The following is a 9,993-nucleotide window of genomic DNA, read 5'->3' as shown; positions in this document are numbered from 1 at the left end:
TTTCATGTGTTTAATCTAAAACACGCAGTAAAAAGTGTATTGCATTATCGTTAGTTTACCGATTATCGTGTCTTTAATTAAGTATATTTGAAAGAAAGAAAACAATTTTAGAATTCCTCGCATTATCCACTGTCTATTGTTGTTGGTGAAGACCTCTTGTTTCCTTGATAAAATTAGTTTGCGTCTTATCGACCTAAATGTCACACCTACTGTCAAAGATCTACAGTAAATTTATAAAGATGTTATTGATAACTTTCGTAAACAAGAATTACTACATTACGTGTTGTATTTTCAACTACTTATAGTTGTCCTTGATTAAAAAGAGACAAGAAAATTCAGTTCTCTGAAATCGATAATGGTTGTATATAAACTCGTCAAGGATAGCAGGCTTACAATTTTTTACACAGGACCCACACATTACTTCATAATTGATTAGCAGCTTAGAACTTGTAAAGCTCAGAATTTGTAAAGAATGCCTCTCGATAAGCAGCTTAGATGTTGTAAAGAATGCCTCTCGATAAGCAGCTTATTTGTTGTAAAGAATGCCTCTCGATTCTGTCAGACACATTTTCCCCATTTCCTGATAATTAGAATTGGGGTTTATTTAGCTTTCAAAGGTACAAGGCTTATAATTTGATATACCAGACACAAGTTTCGTCTACAAAGACTCATCAGTGAAGCTTAAAACAGTACACAAAACACAACACAGAAAACTAAAGACTGAACAACACGAACCCCAGCAAAAACTGGGGGATATCAGGTGCTCCGGAAGGGTAAGCAGATCCAGCCCCACATGTTGCACCTAGCATGTTCCTCTTAAAAGTACAACTCGGTAATAAGGCTTAAGAAGTAGGGTATTGTTTGCAAGAACACACATGCATTTTTGTTGACAGCGCACAAATCTATGCTTTTCACAGGCTGTTTATGACGTGCTTATACTACATTCATTTGGTGTGTTCCTCTTAATATCTTTCGGAAAACCTGGTTTATTCATAAGTTCATTTTGTCTTCGTACTGAGTTTACAAAATTCAATTATTGCGAATATCTCTTGATCGGTACCTCGTGTGTTTCCTTTTTATTGGCGTGTTTGTGTCTTCGAGCCAATTTGCTAATCACCCTTTTGACTATTTTTTAAGAGTTTGTTTTACATATCATTGTGTTGTTTTGATACACCAAACTCCCTTGTTAGTGATAGGAATAAGTGCTTACAAACATTACCCCGCAATATTAACTATTTGCATATCCAAAGTTGACATAAAGTGATTCACAGACAGTTATTTAAAGTTGAAAAAAGTAAAATTACAAAATACAGAACATCAAGGACAATTCAAAACGAAAAGTTCCTACTCAAATGGCAAAATCAAAAGCTCAAACACACCAAACGAATGGATAACAACTGTCAATTTTCTTTATGTGTTCGGTGGACTTGAGACAACTAAAGAAAAAAACCCCAATATGTTGCGTGTAAGGACCATTATGAAAAATAGACAAGTTTTTTATCTTTCAGTGAAATTCCTTTTGAGTTTGATTGAGTTATAATCAAAAAAATATTTGATAAAAAAACAACTTGTAACATAAAATTGTGAAAATATTAACACACAACGAAAATCTTTAAATAATAGTCTTATTGATAAATGATTTCATTTGTCATTGTTTTAGGTTCCCGTATTTATCTAAATATAAACCTATTATGACTTTGTTTAGATATTGTTCTTCACCATTTTAAACTTTTGTACCATATAGTTTGCATTTAAAAACGCGTTCTGTTTGATATATTTCCATATATGATTACTAATTTTGTAACTTCACGTAGTAATATCACTCGTTCGCTATAATAATTACTTTACCTTTTTGTACATATTGCGCATTTACTTGTGAACCTGACGAATAATTCTAGAAACACTCGATATCAACATGAAGGGAGTAGAAATTATATCGTCACGCATTTTCGGAAACAAACTCTGATTTCTGAATACGCACTAAAGATCCTCAATTTTCATTTTCCGGAAAAGCTCTATTTTAATAAAAACATCAAAGATTTCATTATATTTATATGCCGGACGCACATTTCGTTTACAAAAGATTCATCAGTTACGCCCGAATAAAAAAAAAGATAAAGTGTTAAATAGAATACATATTTGAGAATTTTAAAATGACCCCCAATTTCTAAATTATCTTTTATCGACATATGCAATGAGCAATAACCCTTTTATTGTATAGCAATATGATATTCAAAAGTAAAAATTGGTTTAAACTAAAATTTTGTCGTTGATGACGTCATGAATTTTGAAGATTTATTGCACTAGTGCAATATAAGAATTTATTGCACGCTAACTTTTTGTTACTTTCTTTGGGAAATATTATATTGCTATGCAATAATATCTAATTCAAGACATGTGAAACCGTCTATCCTCTTTACTTATCCATTTTCGTAGAGGGAGTGATAATTGTTATATAATAAATTCCGATTCTAAGGTTATCACTCGAATTGTTCTCGTTGAATTTAGTTTTCCATATTTACCTCACTCCTCAGTTTTCAAGGGAATTCATTAAAGCTGTAATAAAAACAAGAACTATCTTTAAAAAAGATATTCGACGTATTTAAATTTGAGTATATGTTTAAAACTATCATTTTGATAACCTTCAGAAGCAGAATGACTTAAATCTCCATCTGAATGTTCAATGTTCTAAAAATGTTGGTGTTTGGGTTGTTTAATTGTGATCTTAGCTGCTGATACGTTTGGTGACCATTTTGTACAATGTAATAAATAGTATCTGGTGTAAAAAAACGCAGGATTTACTGAACATACGGTAATGCGTGCATACATGGCGACTGCAGTGCACTGAAAACCTGCATAGTTTGGCACAATTTGTCCTTGGTTGCAACGCCCGTTCACTACCTTTATTTTGTGAATAACAATGCTCTAACTCTCTTAAAATCAATGAATTACCAACAAAAGAACGTTACTAATTGTTTTGTGAATATTCCGATTATATTTAAGTAAGTGATTTACCATTTAAATAACGTTTTCTCTGTTTGTGTTCAGTATTCTCGGTCCTCGTATCTTTCTGTTTACATTCACCAAAACCCCGCAGAAATCTCACATGCGTAGATGCATTCAAAAAGTCATGTACGTTCGTACAACAAAGTTTACATTAAAAATTATATTATTGTCCCGAATAAACAGCTGTCATGGTTGCAAAGAGCTATTGGAGAAACAATTATTTTAATAAAAATATAAATCTTTGTAAGATCTAGTTCAAATATTTATAGTTTTTTACTTGCTTTCCATCACGATATAATTACCGAGACATTTTTTCAAACACAACCAAATCACCCACCATGACAGCATTTTGTCCAATTACCGGGGAGGAAGTTACGAATCAAATCTACTCTAACATCGTTAGGTTGATTTTCTAGGCACTTTATATCCATGTTTGCATTAGAGTTTAGTTGACATCTATATTTTCTCGTTGTGCTGAGAACCAATTGGTTGCCTTTTATTGTTTTAATCTCTTTGGCCGGGTTGACATATTACCCATTCCAATTCTCAAATTGACGTGAAAGTTGTAAAATTTATTTGTATCATTTAGAATTTTGAACAATGGCAACAGCAAATTTGGACGAATGTGAAAATGTATGCGTGGAATTGCTAAATTGTACACAGTGTGAAAAACGGTATGACCAAATCTCACATCAACCGAGAATTTTACCTTGTTTGCATACAATATGTTCTGATTGTTTGATGAAGCATTTTCAATCGAGTTCTTTCAAATACACGGTGTGCCAAAAATCAGTTGACATTCAAGATTCATTTGAATCATAGAAGGATAAATTTCCGATTGACTTCACCATAAGAGATCGAATAGAATTTGTAGATTTCAATCAGAACATTATTAGTATATGCGACTTCTGTGACGAGTCGAAAACTCAAATATATAGATGCAAAGAATGCGAAAGCTTTATATGCGAAACATGCATAAAATTTCATAACCAAAGCAATAAATTCAAAAATCATGTTATATGTAACCTGTCGGAGAGAAGTGATGTTTCTGAATTTTTTCTCATGAGGTATTTTGTACGAAGGATGGCCATGAAAACAGACCACTTGAAATATTTTGCACAGGGGACGGATGCAAAAGACCAATGTGTTATATGTACTTCGCTATAGATCGTTCTAATTCAGGAGACCATCAAGCAAAGGATGTTCAAGATGTTTTTAAAATGGAAATGGCAAGAATATTTGATAAATACAAAAGAATTGAGGAATTGGAAAGTAGAACAAGTGCAGTGAAAAAAAGAATCAAAGACGAGATGTCAAACATAAAACGTCAAAAAGAAGCAGAACAAAACAAAATGAACGAATTTTTCATTCACTGTCATAAATTACTTGAGACAAGGCAAAACATGTTAACGCAAAAATTAGACACTGATACTGAGATAAAGTGCAAAGCTCTCGCTTTACAAGAAGAGGAACTTGACAGTTTTCAGAATAAAATATTGACTTCAAAAGTCTTTTTACAGCAAGCTTCATTGTCAAAGAATGCACCTGCATTTTTGGCATCAGTCTCTTGTGTCGACAAAAATTTGGACGAAATTAAAGAAACAGAATTTGACAGGCAACCTACGCATATTGCAAACGCAAAATTCCTCGACGATAGGGAAAATTCAGAACATAAGATTTAACATTTAGGAATACTTCTAACATCGACAGCAGTTCCTTGTACATCTGATGTAGAAAATCCGAAATTAATGTACGCCAAAACAGAGGGAATATTTGAAGTTTGCCTGAAAGATAATCAAGACAGGCCATTGAAGGATGAAAGTATTTACATGGAGACATGCTTTTCGGAAGAAAACAGTTGCCAAGAGTTTACATTTCCATTCTATGTGTCTGGTGCTAATGGTTGTTTTAAAGCCAAATGCATGCTTAACAGTCCAGGGACATATCAAGGTAATGTGGTAATGAATGGGGCAACATTCTTTAAGCTGGATACGATTTCTTGTTTAGAACATAGTATGTATTTTTACATAAACCTCAAGGTAATTATAAAAACAACAGTACACATATAAAACCAAGCAGAGTGAGTGATAGAGTAGATAGTTACCCCAAAAACATTGTCAATTGAGGCAAAGGTAAGGTTGACTTTGTTCACATCTGGTAACACAAACTGTTTTGGGAGGGTAACAATCTGCTCTGTCACACTCTCGGCCATGTGTTATTTAATTTGTCATAGTGAGTGTTCTGTTATAACTGTCTTTTAAATCAACATTGAAAGCAAAACAATTTGACGTCCAGTATATAATAGCTCTTACATTTTGTACACCAGTGTGATGCAGCCATATCAATTCTCAATTTTAATGCTTCAGAGACATTTTTGAAATATTTCCTGCACTGTAAACTAGTACACTATCTACTATGCTACATTATATAGAGATATACAAATTATTAGACTAAGGCATTATATCTTAAAAAAATAGGTGCCTGAGTTATAAATTATAAGAGTCATTTTTAGTCTTATACTTCGAATTTGACATCAGCGGTCAACTGAGCACTAGAATTTATGACAAACGAGACGATTGTAATTTTGAAATTTTCAATTTCATCCACCATACAGTAGCTGTATACCAAATTCACCTGCCTAAAGGATATTCTTTTCCCAATTCATTCGGTATTCAAGAACTTGCAGCTGCTACTCCGACTTTATACAACGTCACCAGTGCCTGAGCTCATAACGTTCTTTTTATTCAAAGTTCACCGGAAGATACCAATACCTTGTTGATAAACATTCTATGTGAAACTTCACAAATAATACATGATGATTTTCGAATTTAGATTCAAGGTACTGACGTTGTGTGTATAGTATATTTGGGACAATTGAGCAAACAGAAAATAATAATGATAAGGTGTCGCCAAATATGATCTGTTATCCCTTTTCACAAAGTAAAGAAATAAAATGTATTATATGCACAAAGTTTAAAAACATATGTATTTGAAGAAAAAAAAAGCACAGCCATAAAACTCGGCGAAAGCATTATTAACAAATCAGTGTGGGCTTGAAATTAGTATCACAGACTTCTGGGGAAAAATCACTTGTTACTTCGCACTGGCAGAACCGTGAATTCAAGTCTAGAAGATTATTTTGTTCTCCTTGTCCGTTCGGCTATGAGGTGCATCAAAATCAATATTCAACCTCGGAATATCGATGTAAGTCATATATTGTAATTTTAATTAAAGTAGAGATTTAACTCAAGACTTACTAAGGTGTAAAATCAAACAAAAAAAATTCATTTAAAAATCTTTTTTTAATACTTTTAAAACATATTTCCTCAGTTCATTTACAAGTATTTAAGGAAATGTCACCCAAACGTGCTATTTGAAAATCGAGAAAAGTTTTATGTAATATATATATATTCCGGTGCAAAAATGTCATATATGTCTAGCTCAAATGATCCTATCGTCATTTTCTCCCGTTCAAATGTCCTACTCCCTTTGCACTACTGTGAACGTTTATACAATATAACTATGTTCAGATATCAATACCAAGCACGTTTTTTTCAATGAATTTAGAGTAACTAGTTATGAAACAATGTTCCAGTGTTATCCCCCCAAATACTTAAATGAAACATGATCAACTAAAAATGAACATTTTCATTTGAATATTTTGGTTTAGTTTGGCTATGATTCGACTTGATTCGATTGACTTTTCCTAATTTAAATGTTCACCCACTTCAGTATACACTGTTTAATAGAGGTTTCCTATTGCGTTCGTAACTCAACATAGGGGCCATATAGGACTGCAGGTTATTACCAACCTTTGAATTTGATTAAATACGTAGCTTAAGTTCAAACAAAGTATTCAAAGACTTTTCATAAGATCACGTAAACACATACGTATCCCATACCTATAATACCTACGATTTGAGTTATCTTTCATGGTTTTGAATATGACAATAATTTTTCAATATACTTTTTCAGGTGAACGCTCCATCATTTTTTTCTCTCATTCTTATCATATCTTTTTTTCTATTTTTTTTTATTTTGTTGTTATTAAGAAGGATATTTTTCTGACAATTTCAGATATATCGATGCAAAAGTTTGTCAGAATCTGTCTTTCTTTAAAAGACAATTTAGATAAAACAATCGCATCAGTTTCATTTTTAAACAAAATCAATTCTCATTTATAATAAAATCTATTGATAAAAAAATCCCTATATACCCGGGTTAATTTTAGAATTAAGGATTGTTAAGTACTACTTTGGTTGAAGGGGATGCAAATACAAAAGACATTTCCAGGCATTTTTTTATGTATCATTTACTAACATTTATTAATATTATAGAAGAAAATGTCGTTGCTAGGTGCTGATCCAGGATTTTGAAAAAAGAGGGGGGGGGGGGGGGGGGGGGGGGGCTGGTAAAGGCAACGTTTGAAGTGGAACAAAACATAGAAGGATTTAGGGACATATATATATAAGGTTCTTTGCATATGTATTTTATATATCCATATTTAAGACGAGAAGATGAATATGAAGCAAACTTACCACACGAAGGCATGTCATCCTACCAAGACACATATTTTAAACCCAGGATCAACAATCTCCGCTTTAACTCCTAAATATTGCGTGCTTGGCAGATAGGCAGTCAATCTTCAATTTGAAACGGCCGAGGATCGAACCAAAGACTTCCAAAATATAAACGTATAAAGTAAAAGGACATAGTGATCTTAAACTTAATATCCCCAAATCTGTACAAAGCATTAAAGAGGAGGCCATACATATGATTATGGCGATTATTTTACTAAGATTGTCTTTTTTTCTTTTTCAATCAACCGTCCACTCCCTATTACCCAAGCGAATCTTTGCATACGAAGATTTGGATCAATTGCATCGCAAGAAATAAAATTCAAGTTTCGCAACTTTCAATTGATTAAAAGTTGGTTGCTCAACATCAAGTGGCAAATATTTATGACTATTTAACGTATAGAGAACGTGGCATTTTATCTACAAGATGAATCCGATTTAACGTCCCCACTATGACCTGACGGGACTGTATACTTGTACATTCAATGTATAAACTGTCGATCGAAACAAGACCAATAGTGACCATATTAATATTCCCCCGATCACCTTCGGGTGGTCATATACTGTCGAGGCGAATGCGCGACGAAAGAGACAAACATGAATATGGGAGATATATATCCACTTATGTAGATATAGGAAGATGTGGTGTGAGTTCCAATGAGACAACTCTCCATCTAAATAACAAATTTATAAAGTAAACCAAATAGTAATACAAGTGTATTAATTTAAACAGTTGTATCACCGTGTCCCTTTACATGATGATTTTATAAACAACAACCTTCAAGGGAAATAATTAATTCAGGTACCTGGAATCAAATGCACCGATCATATTTTCGCCATTTCACTTGACCCATATATTTATCTCCCAAACAAAGCTACCAAATTAAAATTTAGTGTAAAAAAAAAATAAGTATTCTGAAGCAAGATCAAATTTTAAATTTAGTTTTAAAGTTATTAGATTCAACAAGAGTTTCAAACACGCCGGCATGTAAAAAATGTGAAGTACACACGACTTGCTTCTTCTTCTTAGTACGCTTCTATAATCTATCTCGACGTATTTTTGTTCAAAGTCAAATTCAGATAAATTTGTATTTTTCTGATAGTACTTGTCGTCTTTCCATAGAATTTTATCATAAGTACGCATCTTCAAGAAAACATATGATTACATTTTTTTCTGAATCAGTTTCTTTTAATATCAGAGGTGTATTTAGGGGGTGGGACAGGGCGCCCCCTTTTTTGTGGGACAATTTGGTTGATTATATAAGGAATCACTGACGCAATACTGGAGCGGGACCCTCTTAGGCAGTCATTAGGATCCCCATTATGAGAATTTCTGGATCCGCCAATGATTTTAGTTTTATGACCAACGTATGATAGCAAAGGGTTATTATATTTGCTGGTCGGTGCATCCGTCCATTCTTCCGTTTCGTTCAAAATGAAAAAAAAAACAACTTAAAAATTCTATGCAAAATTTTAGTTTGAGTTTTACCCAAAATAAGTGGTACACTGAACATGAAAATATGATCATGAGAAGGGGCATAATATCTTAAGGCAACATATTATTGTTGCAAATGTTTTGAATAATACATGTATATGTACATGTATCTCCATATAAATAACTGTCTCTTTTGTACCGCACGCGCATTGACAGTAAATCCTCAAAAGTGATCCTGGTAAGAAATATGATCACTATTGGTCTTGTTTCGATCGGCAGTCAAACATTGCAAAAGTAGGAAGTCCGTTTGGTTGTTTGGGATGTTTGCTATGAGTTACAATTTATGACAAAAATAAGCAAAGACCCATCGAAACAATATCTGATAAACAAATTTAATATGCTTTTAGATATTTGGATGATATTTTGGCTCTCAATAATGACGACTTCAGTATGTATATTAAAGAAATTTATCCTGCTGAACTTACTTTAAATAAAGCTAATACTAACATGACCACTGTCCTTTCCTCGATATTGATCTCTATATCACTAACGGAAAGCTGAATACTAAAATTTATGATAAAAGAGATGATTTTTCATTTCCTATCGTTAATTATCCATTTTTAGATGGTCACGTTCCCTTGTCACCATCTTACGGTGTTTATACACTCAACTTGTACGATTCGCTCGTGTATGTAACAATGTTTTAGATTTTAACGAGAGAAATTTATATATTACTGAAAAAATTATTACACCAGGGTTTTCGATATCACAAACTAGTCAAAACATTTACTAAATTTTATCATCGGTATAAGGACATAATTCGTAAATATAGCTCAACATGCAGACTTCTTATACGTTCAGGTATTTTACATCCAATTTTTTATGGAAATTTTCTTTATAAAGCACAAAGGTGTCAATATTCACCTCAAAAACTAAAAAAACCTTTGAATAGACGTATTAAAGAGGGATATAGTT

Source organism: Mytilus edulis, chromosome 1, assembly GCF_963676685.1.
Source record: "Mytilus edulis chromosome 1, xbMytEdul2.2, whole genome shotgun sequence".
Lineage (NCBI taxonomy): Eukaryota > Metazoa > Mollusca > Bivalvia > Mytilida > Mytilidae > Mytilus > Mytilus edulis.
Note: the sequence above shows the minus strand (reverse complement) of the source record.